At 43.8% G+C, this 17,827-nt stretch overlaps 1 protein-coding gene across 1 annotated transcript in view; it reads left to right on the top strand.

Moving 5' to 3' along the window:
- The first annotated feature begins 11,847 nt into the window (after positions 1 to 11,847).
- drd3 (dopamine receptor D3) overlaps positions 11,848 to 17,827 on the top strand; it is a 65,417-nt gene continuing 59,437 nt past the window's right edge. The window contains exon 1 of the mRNA XM_052483687.1: positions 11,848 to 12,105. The gene's annotated coding sequence lies outside the window, so the exon portion shown is untranslated. The remainder of the gene's footprint in view (positions 12,106 to 17,827) is intronic.

A 17,827-nucleotide genomic window follows, 5' to 3' on the forward strand; every position in this document is an offset into this window, starting at 1 on the left:
TTGAGGAGTACACCACATCAGTCACTGGCTACATCTATAAGTGCATCGATGACGTCGTCCCCACAGTGACTGTACGTAATACCCCAACCAGAAGCTATGGATTACAGGCAACATCTGCACTGAGCTAAAGGGTGGAGCTGCCACTTTCAAGGAGTGGGACTCTAACCTGGAATCTTATAAGGAATCTCGCTATGTCCTCTGACAAACCATCAAACATTCAAAGCGTCAATACAGGACTAAAATTGAATCGTACTACACCTGCTCCGACGCTCGTAGGATGTGGCAGGGCCTGCAAACTATTACAGACTACAAAGGGAAGCACAGCTGAGAGCTGCCCAGTGAAACAAGCCTAGCAGATGAGCTAAATTACTTCTATGCTCATTCCGAGACAAGTTACACTAAAGCCTGCATGTGAGCATCAGCTGTTCCGAATGACTGTGTGATCATCCTCTCTGTAGCCGATGTGAGTAAGAACTGTAAACAGGTCAATATTCACAAGGCCTCAGGCCCAGACGGATTACCAGGACGTGTACTCTGAGCATGCGCTGACCAACTGGCAAGTGTCTTCACTGACATTTTCAACCTGTCCCTGGCTGAGTCTGTAATAGTAATATGTTTCAAGTAGACCACCATAGTCCCTGTGCCCAAGAACACTAAGGTAATCTGCCTAAATGACTACCGACCCATACCACTCACGTCTGTAGCCATGAAGTGCTTTGAAAGGCTGGTCATGGCTCACATCAACACCATTATCCTAGAAACCCTAGACCCACTCCAATTTGTATACCACCCCAACATATCCACAGATGATGCAATCTCTATTGCACTCAACACTGCCCTTTCCCACCTGGACAAAAGGAACACCTATGAGAGAATGCTATTCATTAACTGCAGCTCAGCGTTCAACACCATAGTGCCCTCAAAACTCATCACTAAGCTAAGGACCCTGGGACTAAACACCCCCCTCTGCAACTGAATCCTGGACTTCCTGACGGGCCGCCCCCAGTGGTAAGGGTAGGTAACGACACATCCGATACACTGATCCTCAACACGGGGGCCCCTCAGGGGTGCGTGCTCAGTCCCCTCCTGTACTCCCTGTTCACTCAAGACTGCATGGCCAGACATGGCTCCAACACCATCATCAACAGTGGTAGGCCTGATCAACAGTAACGATGACACAGCCAATATGGAGGAGGTCAGTGACCTGGCCGTGTGGTGCCAGGACAACAACCTCTCCCTCAACGTGATCAAGACAAAGGAGATGATTGTGGACTACAGGAAAAGGAGGCCCGAGCATGCCTCCATTCTCATCGATGGGGCTGTAGTGGAGCAGGTTGAGAGCTTCAAGTTCCTTGGTGTCCACATCACCAACAAACTATCATGGTCCAAACACACTAAGACAGTCGTGAAGAGGGCACGACAAAGTCTATTCCCCCTCAGGAGACTGAAAAGATTTGGCATGGGTCCTCAGATCCTTAAAAGGTTCTGCAGCTACACCATCGAAGGTTGTATGGCAACTGATAAGCCTCCAACAGCACGGCACTACAGAGGGTAGTGAGTACAGCCCAGTACATTACTGGGGCCAAGCTTCCTGCCATCCAGGATCTCTATACCAGGCAGTGTCAGAGGAAGGGCTTAAAAATGGTCAAAGACCCCAGCCACCCTTGTCATAGACTGTTCTCTCTGCTACTGCACGGCAAGCGGTACCGGAGCGCCAAGTCTAGGTCCAAAAGGCTTCTTAACAGCTTCTACCCCCCAAGCTATAAGACTCCTGAACAGCTAATCAAAGGGCTACCCACATCCCTCTTTTACGCTGCTGCAATTCTCTGTTTATTATCTATGTATAGTCACTCTAACTCTTCCTACATGTGCATATTACCTCAATTACTTTGCGTGTTGACTCTGTACCGGTACCCCCTGTATATAGCCTCACTACTGTTATTTCACTGCTGCTTTTTAATTATTTGATACTTAAATTTAATATTTTTTACTTAATACTTTTTTTCTTAAAACTTCTTCAAGCTTTGTTGGTTAAGGGCTTGTAAGTAAGCATTTCACTGTAATGCTTCACAGTTGTATTCTGCGCATGTGATACTATGTGCATGTGCATGTGATACTAAATACTATTTTAGGCTTGGGGGTTAGGTTAAGGGTTAGGTTTAGAATTAGGGTTAACGTTAAGGTTGAGGTGTTTGGGCTTAGGGTTACGGTTAAGGGTTAAGGTTATGTTTAGCTCTGGCCATCGTCCGACAATTGAGCTTCAACATGTATAACACACCTCCACCTACCTGGTTTACCTTAATGGGGTACATTAATGTGGACATATTCTCATGTACACACTGAAAGACACCTGAAAGATCCCCCTCTCCCTCTCTCACCTTCATTTTTATCTCCCCCTCGCTCCTCCTCCCTCTCTCCTCCTCCACTCTCTCCTAGGGCTCGGACCTACCAAGGGGGAGGGGGGTACAGTGATTGGGCCGCACATGAGGGAAAGTGAGTCGTTTCACATCCATAACATGAAGCCTCAATCTGAGTTCTGATATAGCCCCCTATAACTCCTCAAGTCTGAGCACAGTACCAGAAAACCAAAAGGCATATGGAAACACACATCTACACAGAAATATTATTTTGAGTATTCCATTACTGTTCCTGAATGATTGACCTCAGTTATCTATGAAATTCACGTACTTGAAATTGTTTTTTCAGTATCCATACCTCATATCGGCTGAAATAGAAGTGAAATATTTGTTTGAAATGCACTCTGGTTTCACAGACCTGTGATAGGCATGATCATGAGACTTTTAATTAAATATGAATTATTTTTATGGTTGTATTACCATTTTTATTAAAATTATATGCATTTTACACTTGATACGCAACATAAACAATTAACAGTGGCGCAGGTGCACAAAGTTAGTGGCACCTACCATCATCAAAACAATGAAGTGAAACTGTTTGCAATTTACCTGTTCAGCCACAAGATGGCAGCAGTGTTTTATGTAGCCCATAGCTTTTAGCACACTACATGGTAAAAAGTATGTGGACACCTGCTCGTCAAACATTTCATTCCAAAATCATGAGCATTAATATGGACTTGGTCCTCCCCCTTTTCTGCTATAACAGCCTTCACTCTTATGGGAAGGCTTTCCACTAGATATTGGCACATTGCTGCAGGGACTTGCTTCCATTCGGCCACAAGCGCATTAGTGAGGTCGGGCATTGATGTTGGGTGATTTGTCGGTGTTCCAATTCATCCCAAAGGTAATTGGGGTTGAGGTCAGGTCTCTGTGCAGGCCAGTCAAGTTCTTCCACACGGATCTTGACAAACCATTTCTGAAAGGACCTTGCTTTGTGCACGGGGCAATGTCACATTGAAAAAGGAAAAGGCATTCCCCAACTTTTGCGACAAAGTTGGAAGCACAGAATCATCTAGAATGTCATTATATGCTGTAGCATTAAGATTTCCCTTCACTGGAACTAAGGGGCCTAGCCTGAAGCATGAAGACCATAGACCATTATTCCTCCTGCACCAAACTTTACAGTGGGCACTATACATTCGGGCAGGTAGCGTTCTCCAGGCATCCGGCAAACCCACATTCGTCCATCGGACTGCCAGATGGTGAAGCGTGATTCTTCACTCTAAAGAACGGATTTCCACTGCTCCAGAGTCCAAAGGTGGCAAGATTTACACCACTCCAGCCGACGCTTTGCATTACGCATGGTGATTTTAGGTTTGTGTGCGGCTGCTCAGCCATGGAAACCCATTTCCTGAAGTTCTCAACAAACAGATCTTGTGCTGAAGTTGCTTGCACCATTAATTCTGTTGTTGGGGTACGCCCACACCATTAATTCTGTTTTTGGGGTACACCCACACCATTAATTCTGTTGTTGGGGTACGCCCACACCATTAATTCTGTTGTTGGGGTACGCCCACACCCTTAATTCTGTTGTTGGGGTACGTCCACACCATTAATTCTGTTGTTGGGGTACGCCCACACCATTAATTATGTTTTTGGGGTACACCCACACCATTAATTCTGTTGTTGGGGTACGCCCACACCATTAATTCTGTTGTTGGGGTACGCCCACACCATTAATTCTGTTGTTGGGGTACGTCCACACCATTAATTCTGTTGTTGGGGTACGCCCACACCATTAATTATGTTGTTGGGGTACGCCCACACCATTAATTCTCTTGTTGGGGTACGCCCACACCATTAATTCTGTTGTTGGGGTACGCCCACACCATTAATTCTCTTGTTGGAGTATGCCCACACCATTAATTCTGTTGTTGGGGTATGCCCACACCATTAGTTATGTTGTTGGGGTATGCCCACACCATTAATTATGTTGTTGGGCTACGCCCACACGATTAATTATGTTGTTGGGGTACGCCCACACCATTAATTATGTTGTTGGGGTACGCCCACACCATTAGTTATGTTGTTGGGGTACGCCCACACCATTAATTCTGTTGTTGGGCTACGCCCACACCATTAATTCTGTTGTTGGGGTACGCCCACACCATTAATTCTGTTGTTGGGCTACGCCCACACCATTAATTCTGTTGTTGGGGTACGCCCACACCATTAATTCTGTTGTTGGGCTACGCCCACACCATTAATTCTGTTGTTGGGGTACGCCCACACCATTAATTCTGTTGTTGGGGTACGCCCACACCATTAATTCTGTTGTTGGGGTACGCCCACACCATTAATTCTGTTGTTGGGGTACGCCCACACCATTAATTATGTTGTTGGGGTACGCCCACACCATTAATTATGTTGTTGGGCTACGCCCACACCATTAGTTATGTTGTTGGGGTACGCCCACACCATTAATTATGTTGTTGGGCTACGCCCACACCATTAATTCTGTTGTTGGGGTACGCCCACACCATTAATTCTGTTGTTGGGCTACGCCCACACCATTCATTCTGTTGTTGGGGTACGCCCACACCATTAGTTATGTTGTTGGGGTACGCCCACACCATTAATTATGTTGTTGGGCTACGCCCACACCATTAATTCTGTTGTTGGGGTACGCCCACACCATTAATTCTGTTGTTGGGCTACGCCCACACCATTAATTCTGTTGTTGGGGTATGCCCACACCATTAATTCTGTTGTTGGGGTACGCCCACACCATTAATTCTGTTGTTGGGGTACGCCCACACCATTAATTCTGTTGTTGGGGTACGCCCATTCATTCTGTTGTTGGGGTACGCCCAATTCTGTTGTTGGGGTACGCCCACACCATTAATTCTGTTGTTGGGGTACGCCCACACCATTAATTCAGTTGTTGGGGTACGCCCACACCATTAATTCTGTTGTTGGGGTACGCCCACACCATTAATTCTGTTGTTGGGGTACGCCCACACCATTAATTCTGTTGTTGGGGTACACCCACACCATTCATTCTGTTGTTGGGGTACACCCACACCATTCATTCTGTTGTTGGGGTACGCCCACACCATTCATTCTGTTGTTGGGGTACGCCCACACCATTAATTCTGTTGTTGGGGTATGCCCACACCATTAATTCTGTTGTTGGGGTACGCCCACACCATTAATTCTGTTGTTGGGGTACACCCACACCATTCATTCTGTTGTTGGGGTACACCCACACCATTCATTCTGTTGTTGGGGTACGCCCACACCATTCATTCTGTTGTTGGGGTACGCCCACACCATTAATTCTGTTGTTGGGGTACGCCCACACCATTCCAACACAGAAAAGCCGCTTTTTTTTTTAATTCCCCATTTGTGGAGGGAAAAAGTATTTAACTTATTGTAATTAATTATAGCTCATATTTGATAAAAAATCTGGAAAGACTGGACAGTTACTTTATCATCTCCACTAATAACAATGTTCTTCTTAATGAATTATATTGTTGCTGTTTATGAGGGTCCCTGAGGTGAGTGTTTTACGGCCATTGATGCTGTTCAAACTTACATTATGTTGACAGGCATGGCGCCTGTGAGTAACAGCCAGATATCTAAACAGCTGCCAAGCACAGGGTCAGCTCAAGGTCTATGCATCCCTCATTCAGTAGGAAAGCTGCTCCCAGCTCTTTCTCTCTCTCCCCCATATAATTTAATGTCTGCCAGCCAATGACAGTACAGTAGAAAGTATGACCCCCCTCCCCTTATAATGTTTACTAACTACACTGCTGAAAAAGAGAGTGAGTGTGATTTTTACTGGGGGGCTAGAACAGGGTGTATAGGGAGGTCATAATCCACCATTTCAAGGGCATGGTAGTAGTCTGTCCCTGCTGGAAGGGGGTCAGGATAGAGGCTGGTGACAGTTCTGTCTGTGGATTGAGCCTTTCATTCCCACACAGTCCCCTGCTAATCTGTACAAGTGATAGTTGACACAGAGCTGCTGCAATGGTCCACAGTTCCACAGAGTCTATAACACAATGTTTGAGGAGATCCTCTCTCTCTTTGCATTGGGAGCTGATAGTCTACAGTACGTGTCTTGGATTTTAATAAGGTGCAACTCAGTGGTGGCTGGTGGCACTTTAAATGGGGAGGACAGGCTCAGTAATGGCTGGAACAGAATGAACGGAATGGTTTCAAACACATCAAACACCTGGTTTTCCACGTGTTGGATACCATTCCATCCATTATTATGAGCTTTCCACACCTCACCAGCCTCTTCTGGTGCAAATATCAATACTATCTCTTTCCAAGTGTGTATATGGCTCTAGATCCTAAAATGCCTTTTCCAATTATCTCTCTCCTCTTTCCTTTTTTAATTTTTTTTTAACCTTTATTTAACCAGGCAAGTCAGTTAAGAACACATTCTTATTTTCAATGACGGCCTGGGAACAGTGGGTTAACTGCCTGTTCAGTGGCAGAACGACAGATTTGTACCTTGTCAGCTCAGGGGTTTGAACTCGCAACCTTCCGGGTCCTAGTCCAACGCTCTAACCACTAGGCTACGCTGCCACCCCTTTGCTCCTGTTTCTCTCACATTGCCTCCCCCTCATAGACCACTGGTGTGCAGCAGGAGGCTATAGAAGAGTAGATCTGGAGTAAGACAAACGGCCTCTGAAAATAATTTGATTCTGCCAATCTTTCCCATGCCCATTAATTTGTGTTTGAAGCCTGATGATTTTTTACAATGCATAGCGAGATTTACTGGACAGATGGTGTTTATTAAGGAATCCGGTTTGATTGAGATCATTGACTGTAAGAGCCATGGAAACATCTGACATACTTATGATAAAAGCGGTTTTGGGGTGAGTTATCTGCTCCATAAAGTAATACTGTTGCTAGGTACTTTGTTCTGTATGACCTGAACAGACCTTGGCCTTTACACACTGGGACTATCTGGTCATATTAATGGGTTGGCCACTTCTTTCTCATGTTCCCAGCGCTGAGAGTCGGGAAGCAAGTTCAAGGAGTGAATGTTTCAATAAATACAAGAAACAATGAACACGAAACACAAACAATGCACCGACATGAAAACAGAGTCAATAAGACCTGAGGAAAGAGCCAAGGGGAGGGACAGATATGGGGAAGATAATCAAGGAGGTGATGGAGTCCAGGTGAGTGTCATAAGACGATGGCGATAGGTGTGCGGGATAATCAGCAGCCTGATGACCTAGAGGCCAGAGAGGGAGTATACGTGACACCGTTGCCTATATGGATCAGGTATTATCATAAATGTATGGTTATGGAAGGCAGGGGTGTAGTGCTCCTGCAGCACTTTTTCAATTTGAGAACACACAGGGCTGATAAAAAATATTTTCCGGAAAATTATTTCTGAAGGTGAATCAATGTCCTGCACGATCACATCATGACTAATCAGTATATACAAAGTAGTGACCCGTCAATGTCCTGCACGATCACATCATGACTAATCAGTATATACAAAGTAGTGACCCGTCAATGTCCTGCACGATCACATCATGACTAATCAGTATATACAAAGTAGTGACCCGTCAATGTCCTGCACGATCACATCATGACTAATCAGTATATACAAAGTAGTGACCCGTCAATGTCCTGCACGATCACATCATGACTAATCAGTATATACAAAGTAGTGACCCGTCAATGTCCTGCACGATCACATCATGACTAATCAGTATATACAAAGTAGTGACCCGTCAATGTCCTGCACGATCACATAATGACTAATCAGTATATACAAAGTAGTGACCCGTCAATGTCCTGCACGATCACATCATGACTAATCAGTATATACAAAGTAGTGACCCGTCAATGTCCTGCACGATCACATCATGACTAATCAGTATATACAAAGTAGTGACCCGTCAATGTCCTGCACGATCACATCATGACTAATCAGTATATACAAAGTAGTGACCCGTCAATGTCCTGCACGATCACATCATGACTAATCAGTATATACAAAGTAGTGACCCGTCAATGTCCTGCACGATCACATCATGACTAATCAGTATATACAAAGTAGTGACCCGTCAATGTCCTGCACGATCACATCATGACTAATCAGTATATACAAAGTAGTGACCCGTCAATGTCCTGCACGATCACATCACACTAATCAGTATATACAAAGTAGTGACCCGTCAATGTCCTGCACGATCACATCATGACTAATCAGTATATACAAAGTAGTGACCCGTCAATGTCCTGCACACATCACATAATCATATATACAAAGACTAATCAGTATATACAAAGTAGTGACCCGTCAATGTCCTGCACGATCACATCACGACTAATCAGTATATACAAAGTAGTGACCCGTCAATGTCCTGCATCACATCAATCATATATACATAGTGACCCGTCAATGTCCTGCACGATCACATCATGACTAATCAGTAGTATACAAAGTATGACAATGTCCTGCAGTAGTGACCCGTAGTGACAATGTCCTGCACGATCACATAATGACTAATCAGTATATACAAAGTAGTGACCCGTCAATGTCCTGCACGATCACATAATGACTAATCAGTATATACAAAGTAGTGACCCGTCAATGTCCTGCACGATCACATCATGACTAATCAGTATATACAAAGTAGTGACCCGTCAATGTCCTGCACGATCACATCATGACTAATCAGTATATACAAAGTAGTGACCCGTCAATGTCCTGCACGATCACATCATGACTAATCAGTATATACAAAGTAGTGACCCGTCAATGTCCTGCAGTCACATCATGACTAATCAGACCCGTCAATGTCCTGACGATCACATCATGACTAATCAGTATATACAAAGTAGTGACCCGTCAATGTCCTGCACGATCACATCATGACTAATCAGTATATACAAAGTAGTGACCCGTCAATGTCCTGCACGATCACATCATGACTAATCAGTATATACAAAGTAGTGACCCGTCAATGTCCTGCACGATCACATCATGACTAATCAGTATATACAAAGTAGTGACCCGTCAATGTCCTGCACGATCACATCATGACTAATCAGTATATACAAAGTAGTGACCCGTCAATGTCCTGCACGATCACATCATGACTAATCAGTATATACAAAGTAGTGACCCGTCAATGTCCTGCACGATCACATCACGACTAATCAGTATATACAAAGTAGTGACCCGTCAATGTCCTGCACGATCACATCACGACTAATCAGTATATACAAAGTAGTGACCCGTCAATGTCCTGCACGAACACATCATGACTAATCAGTATATACAAAGTAGTGACCCGTCATTTTGAGCATCACATTTTTTGCTAAAAAAAACAACATGCCTGTTTTGCATGTTATTTTGCCATTAATACATGTCACATATCAGTTTGCAAACAATGTAAAAAAAAGTTATATCATTAAGATAATAAAGCTGCATACAAACATGGTCTCTTTTTTTATTTCTTTGGTAAGGGAGCTCCAAAATGCAGGTGTTTCAGCCTAGCTCAGTGCTTTCTGTGGTGGTGGGGCAAGCCAGCAGAAAATTGCATTGCGCTGTGATTGGCTCAGTGTTCTATCACCTTATGGGGACACTACGTCACCGCCAAGTCTTAGGGTAGAGCTAGAAAATTCAAGCCCCTTTGGTGATGCCATAGAGTTACATTGGAACTGCCCATCCAAGAAGGTTCAAAATGTATTTTCCCAGTCGTAGCTCGTTTTCCCAGAGTTCCCACTTGTCTTGAACTCACTAAAGTCAGATCTACAGTAGCTTTGATTGGATTGATCATGCCAAAATCATACTTTCAAAATCTTATCTAGCATTCATCATCATGAATCAGAGTCGACAATCTACTGGCAAATCCTTTTTAATCCTTGCCATATGAAGAGAAATAATTAAAATAAATTATAGATAAAACGTATTGGTGCTCATTGGCCATTGGACAAAAACATTAAACAACAAGTTGGAAATCGTAAATTCTACAATGAGTGGTTTGGAGGGAATTAGTGGCTAACTGCAAGCATTGAAAAACAATCATTAGCCTGCTATTCTGTGGAGTGGCAATGTGGTCCCAAGAAGAAGATGAAGGGTCTCTTTTCCTAGTTTAAAATGATAAACATTCAAGATTGGCCATGCTGTCAATGAAGCATGATTTGTGCCACGCCCAAAACAACTGTTAACTCAGAACTGCAAACGTTGACTTTTGTGAGTTCAAGACAACTGGGAACTCTGGAAAAAGAGCTACAACTGGGAAAATAAGTTTTGAACTTTCATCCAACTTGGAATTGTAAATCCGGAACTCGAGGACTCTTTCTAGAGCTACCACCTCAAGATCACTGACATCTTCATGATTCAACCTGTAAAAAGTAAATAATTATTCACGATTGACAGTGATGATAGCTTATTTTGAAATGAGGTATGCATCATTTTCTGTTTGAGGTTATTAAACATACACTATTTATTTGAGGCAATATGTGTGGCCAAACGTTGCAATTGGAGGATGTATTTTATGCATATTTTATCATCTAATAATAGACTACATCTGTCGGTACAAACTTTGTTTGAGAAATGCTGACTTCATTAACTTATTTTTTTGCGACCTGGTACCTAAAGAAATTGCACTACAGGAAGTATTCGCTCCATCCCTGTGTGTAAGACAGGTATAGATGCACCTTCACAGAGACACACAGGCGCAAATAGTTTTCCTCTGATAATCATGGTCAAATGGGCAATAATCCTCAAGAACACATAGACAATTATACCACTGTAAATGAACTCACCGACTTGTAATTTGTCGTAAGGAATGACGAGTTGAAGTTATTACTTAGTCAGCTTCATCCTAATATGAAACGGATTTCCTCTCTGCCCAGTTACTACTCACAGCCTGTGAAGATTTATTTGAGTGTTTTAAATTAATCTGCACGCTGGAGGGCTTTTTTTATATATATATAAAAATACCATAACAACTTATAGCTCACGCACAACCAACTTCTCACCTTGTCGACTACACGTTGTTATTGACGGGAGTCTGTCTCAGAAGGGTGTATTTTAAGACCTGCTCGCTAATGCGCAGCATCACCGGTGTCGCGCGGTGCAATAAATATCTTCCGAGCTCGTCACTAGATTTTACCGTCCTCAATTGCTCTTCCCCTAAAAAATAACAGGGTCTCGGTAATTGAAAATTCGGAGGCTGTCATACATTTTCCATCTAATAATACGTGGGCATTTGACCGATAATTATGAATGTAGGCCACTTTGGTTATGCCCATAGGCCTTTGTAAATGTATAACTTTTCTCTTCACTCCCACTAGCCAAACAAAACGAATATCAATTGTAAATCTGCTTGAACATATAGGCCTTGTGTGACAAGGTAGATGCACCACCACCACGCATAGTGTAATCGTTACACTTGAAGCTCATTTTCATTGAGACTAAATGTCTCTATCGCGTTCCGAGATGCTTCAGCGCAACTCAAGTCAAGTGAACCAGTCGCTTTGCTAGAATAACTCAAGGAAGGGAAAAACGGAGTATGTGAGTATCTCTAGTCTTGTGCATTAAATGAGTTTCGCGGCTCTGACTCAGAGCGCGTGGACAATGGACGCCCCACAGCTCTGGGTGCAGTTAGAGCTGATAAAAACAGTCCGGACAACTTTTACCTTCCAACGGACGGATTCCACGATGGCACCTCATGCATCCTGCGCTGAAACAGCCTAACAGGTAGGACTGTCTGTTTGTGGCGCACACATAATAAACATGACAGGTTTAAATACAAGTTGGAACTGTTATTGTCGCCTGCCGAGTTTTATTCTGATGCATTTAACCGTTTTACATCCAGGATTTATTTAGGTGTTTATTTATTCTAACCCAGCCTGCTTGATGCATGACTTTCCTGATGTGTTTCACTTTATGCCGACTATTATCCATGTTTTATTAAGTATGGTCCATTTGACCATATCCTTTGGCCATGCATGTTGGCTCGTCACATGTGGTTTAGGTGTCAGGGACTGACCCCAATCTCAAGAGAGACATATCGAAGGTGTAAATAGGCAAACTTTCGCGCGGAATTTTATGGGTTCGACTGTAATTTATCCTATGAGGAGTGCATAAGAGGCTTCCGCATGCAAATGAGGATGTCCTGACAGCAGGGAGGATTTATCAGAACTGCATGTGTAAGATAGCATCTCCAAATTGATTTGGACAGCCAAAGCGATTTGAAATGATAACTGCACATTTCAGTGATAATTGTGATAGGCTATCTGGATAAATAGTAGCACTGTTGTTTTTACCAGCTTACATATGGAATGTATATTAGCAATGCAATCATGGATGAATACATTTGTTGTCAGTCCAGTTATTTTTCTCATGTGAAAATATGTTTTGGTAGTTTGTTTTGGCGGTGTGTGGGGGTTGTCTGAGGGAGCTGTTTTTTAAATTTCATGTTCAAGTATATTGGCACCTTCAGCACAACCTGAGCCATCAACAGGACAAACAAGCACTACCTGTTCCAAAGCACGTACGTGTGTGTGTGTGTGTGTGTGTGTGTGTGTGTGTGTGTGTGTGTGTGTGTGTGTGTGTGTGTGTGTGTGTGTGTGTGTGTGTGTGTGTGTGTGTGTGTGTGTGTGTGTGTGTGTGTGTGTGTGTGAGAAAGAGACACAGTCACACTCTGCCAAAACATTTGTGTCTTTTTCCCCTGTCTTCAACGCATGTAGACCCACGCTGCATTGTCGTTCCCGGGTCCAGTGATAGAGGTGTTTATTATCCGAGGGCAGCAAGTGTGCAACACCAGTCACCACGATCACTCGTAATTCATCATGTCTCCATGCAGATGGAAGATATCTCTCCCTGTAGACTCTGTTTGGGTTATCACACTACTTCAATGCCTTGGGTCTGTTCTATCACTGCATAGGCTCAATAACTAGACAGGATCAAGGACTAGACTGAGTCAAGGACTAGATCGGGTCAAGGACTAGACAGGGGGACTAGACAGGATCCAGGACTAGACAGGATCCAGGACCAGGCATGATCAATGACTAGACAGGAGCAATGACTATACAGGATCCAGTAATAGACAGGGTCAAGGACTTGACAGGATCCAGGACTAGACAGGGTCAAGGATTAGACTGGGTCAAGGACTAGACATGGTCAAGGACTAGACAGGAGGACTTGACAGCATCAAGGACTAGACAGGGTCAAGGGCTAGACAGGATCAAGGATTAGACTGGGTCAAGGACTAGACAGGGTCAAGGACTAGACAGGAGGACTTGACAGCATCAAAGACTAGACAGGGTCAAGGACTAGACAGGATCAAGGAATAAACAGGGATAGAGAGAAGATAGAGCATGAGAGAATGAAGAATATACAGTGCCTTCAGAAAATATTCACACACCTTTACTTTTTCCACATTTTGTTGTGTTATTAAAATTGATTCAATGAGATTGTTTGTCACTGATCTACACACAACACCCCATAATGTAAAAGTGGTATTTTGTTTGTAGAATCTTTTTGAAATTAATAGAAAAATAAAAACAGAAGGTTCTTGAGTCAGATTTGCTGAACAAATCACATAATGAATTGCATGGACTCATTCCGTGTTCAATAACAGTGGTTAACATTCTTTTTTAATAACTACCCCATCTCTGTACCCCACACATCTGTAAGGTCCCTCAATTGAGTACTGAATTTCAAACACAGATTCAACCACAAACACAAGGGAGTTTTTTCAATGCCTTGCAAAGAAGGGCACCGATTGGTAGATGTGTGAAAAAACAAGCAACAGACGCTTGGAGCATGGTGAAGTTATTAATTAGGCTTTGAATGGTGTATCAATACACTCAGTTACTACAAAGTTATAGGCGACCTTCCTAACTAGTAGCCGGAGAGGAAGGAAACCCCTTAAGATTTCATCATGAGGGTAATTGTCACGTTCTTTTTTTGTTTTTTATGTCTCTATTTTTGGTTTGGTCAGGGCGTGAGTTGGGGTGGGCATTCTATGTTTTTGTTCTATGTTTTGTATTTCTGTGTTTGGCCTGGTATGGTTCCCAATCAGAGGCAGCTGTCTATCGTTGTCTCTGATTGAGAACCATACTTAGGTAGCCTGTTCTCACCTGTGTTGGTGGGAAGTTGTTTTCTGTTTTGTGTGTCTTCACCTTACAGAACTGTTTCGTTTCGGTCACTCTCTCTCTTTGTTGTTTTTTACACCAATGGGGATTTTAAAACCGTTACAGAGTTTAACGGTCGTCATATGACAAAAATGAGGATGTATCAACAGTATTGTAGTTGCTCCACAATACTCACCTAAATTACATATTGAAAAGAAGGAAGCCTGTATAGAATAAAAAATATTCCAAAACTTGCATCCTGTTTGCAACAAGGGACTTAAGAAATACTGCAAATAATGTGGTAAAGAAATGTACTTTTGGTCCTGAATACATAGCTTTATGTTTGAGGCAAATCCAACACAACACATCACTTCGTACCTCTGTTCATATTTCCAAGCATGGTGGTGGCTGCATTATGTTATGGATATGCTTGTCATCGGCAAGGACTAAGCTCAGGCAAAATGCTAGAGGAAAACCTGGTTCATTTTCTTTCCAACAGACACTTGGAGACAAATTGTCACGTCCTGACCATAGAAAGCCTGTATTTTCTATGGTAGAGTAGGTCAGGGCGTGACTCGGGGTGTTTAGTCTAGTTTATTATTTCTGTGTGGGGTTCTAGGTTTATTTTTCTATGTTGGTGTTTGTGTATGATTCCCAATTAGAGGCAACTGGTAATCGTTGTCTCTAATTGGGGATCATACTTACGTTGCATTTTTTCCACCTGTGGGTTATGGGATATTGTTTATGTTTAGTTGCCTGTTCGCACTACATTGTCATCACAGTTAGTTTATTCTTTATTTTGTTTTGTATTAGCTTAAGTTTCACTTTCTTTATTAAACATGTGGAACTCTATGCACGCTGTGCCTTGGTCCGATCACCACTTATTATAACGATTGTGACAGAATATCCCAGCTACAAAGGACCAAGCAGCGTGCCCGGGAGGTAATGGCATCCTGGTTTTTGGAGGAGATGGACTCCCTGGACTTGGGATGACATAATGGCAGGAGAGAAGAGCCTGTCGTGGAAGCAGGCGGAAGCAGCGAAGGAGGGACAGTGACGAAGTCGGGGAGGAAGGCCACAGAAACCCCAAGATTTTTTGGGGGGAGCACATGGAGCAGTCGGCGGAGCCGAAGCGTGAACAAGAGCCAGTCTGGGAGAAGTTTGGGAACAATATGATGCACCAGGTCTTCAGTGCATCTTCACAGCCCAGTACGTCCTGTGCCAGTTCCTCGCACTTGCCGTGCGAAGTGTGTTAAAGTTTGGGAACAATTGATGCCGGCTATATGAACCAGGTCTTCAGTGCACCTTCACAGCCCAGTACGTCCTGTGCCTGCTCCTTGCACTCTCCCTCAAGTGCGATTTCCCAGTCAGGTGCGTCCTGTTCCTGCTCCTCGCATTCGCCCTGAGGCGTGTCTCCCAGTCCAGTACATTCTGTGCCTCCTCCCCGCACTCGCCCTGAGGTGCGTGTCACCAGCCCGGTACCACCAGTGCCGGCCCCACGCACCAGGCTGCCTGCGACGAGCCCCAGTCCAGAGCTTCCGGCGACAGTTCCCAGTCCAGAGCTTCCAGCGACAGTGCCCAGTCCAGAGCTTCTGGCAACAGTTCCCAGTCCAGAGCTTCCGGCAACAGTGCCCAGGCCAGAGCTTCCTGCGACAGTGCCCAGTCCAGAGCTTCCTGCGACAGTGCCCAGTCCAGAGCTTCCGGGGACAGTTCCCAGTCCGGAACCTCCAATGACGGTCCACAGTTCGGAACCTCCAACGACGGTCCACGGTCCGGAACCTCCTGAGACGGTCCACGGTCAGGAACCTCCAACGACGGTCCACGGTCCGGAACCTCCAACGACGGTCCACGGTCCGGAACCTCCTGAGACGGTCCACGGTCCGGATCCTCCTGCGACGGTCAACGGTTCGAAACCTCCAGCTCCATGGCCGGAGACTTCCCCTGCGCTGATGCCCAGTCTAAGCATGGCGTCCAGTCCAGCTCCAAGGCCAGAGTCTTCTTCTGTGTTGGTGCCCAGTCCAGGCACAGCGTCCAGTCCCACTCCATGGCAGGAGCTTTCCCCTGCGCCTAGGTCCAATCCAGGCACAGTGTCCAGCCTGGGTCCATGGCTGGATCCGCAGGATGAGCGGGTACTTCGCCCCGCACCAGAGCCAACACTAGACACTAGCCCTCCCTTTTTGTTTCAGGTTTTGCGGTCGGAGTCCGCACCTTTGGTGGGGGGTTACTGTCACATCTTGACCATAGAAAGCCTGTATTTTCTATGGTAGAGTAGGTCAGGGAGTGACTAGGGATGTTTAGTCTAGTTTATTATTTCTATGTGGGGTTCTAGGTTTATTTTTCTATGTTGGTGTTTGTGTATGATTCCCAATTAGACGCAGCTGAGCTGGTAATCGTTGTCTCTAATTGGGGATCATACTTAAGTTGCATTTTTTCCACCTGTGGGTTATGGGATATTGTTTATGTTTAGTTGCCTGTTCACACTACATTGTCATCACAGTTAGTTTATTCTTTATTTTGTTTTGTATTAGCTTAAGTTTCACTTTATTTATTAAATATGTGGAACTCTATGCACGCTGCGCCTTGGTCCGATCATCATTATTACGAACAATGTGACACAAATTCACCTTTCAGCAGGACAATAAACTAAAATACAAGGCCAAATGTACACTGGAGTTGCTTACCAAGACGACATGGAATGTTCCTGAGTGGCCTAGTTACAGTTTTGACTTAAATCAGCTTGAAAATCTATGGCAAGACTTGAAAATGATTGTCTAGCAATGATCAACAATAAACTTGATGGAGTTTGAAGAAAGAAAAAAATTATAATTAGCAAATGTTGTACAATCAAGGTGTGCAAAGCTCTTAGAGACTTACCCCAAAAGGGTCACAGTTGTAATCGCCACCAAAGGTGCTTCTGCAAAATATTTTCTCAGGGGTGTGAATACTTACAGTACTCATCTACTCATTCTAGGGTTTTTCTTTATTTTTACTATTTTCTACATTGTGTAATAATAGTGAAGACATCAAAAGTATGAAATAACACATATGGAATCATGCAGTAAGCAAAAAAGTGTTAAACAAATCAAGATATATTTTATATTTGAGATTCTTCAAAATAGCCACCCTTTGCCAACTTTGCATAATCATGGCATTCTCTCAACCAGCTTCATGAGGTAGTCACCTGAAATGCATTTCAATTAACAAGTGTGCCTTGTTAAAATGTTCATTTGTGGAATTTATTTTATTCTTAATGCGTTTGAGGCGATCAGTTGTGTTGTGACAAGGTAGGGCTGAAGCTGAACAGAAGACTGCCCTATTTGGCAAAAGACCAAGTCCATATT

Source organism: Oncorhynchus keta, chromosome 28 (assembly GCF_023373465.1).
Source record: "Oncorhynchus keta strain PuntledgeMale-10-30-2019 chromosome 28, Oket_V2, whole genome shotgun sequence".
Lineage (NCBI taxonomy): Eukaryota > Metazoa > Chordata > Actinopteri > Salmoniformes > Salmonidae > Oncorhynchus > Oncorhynchus keta.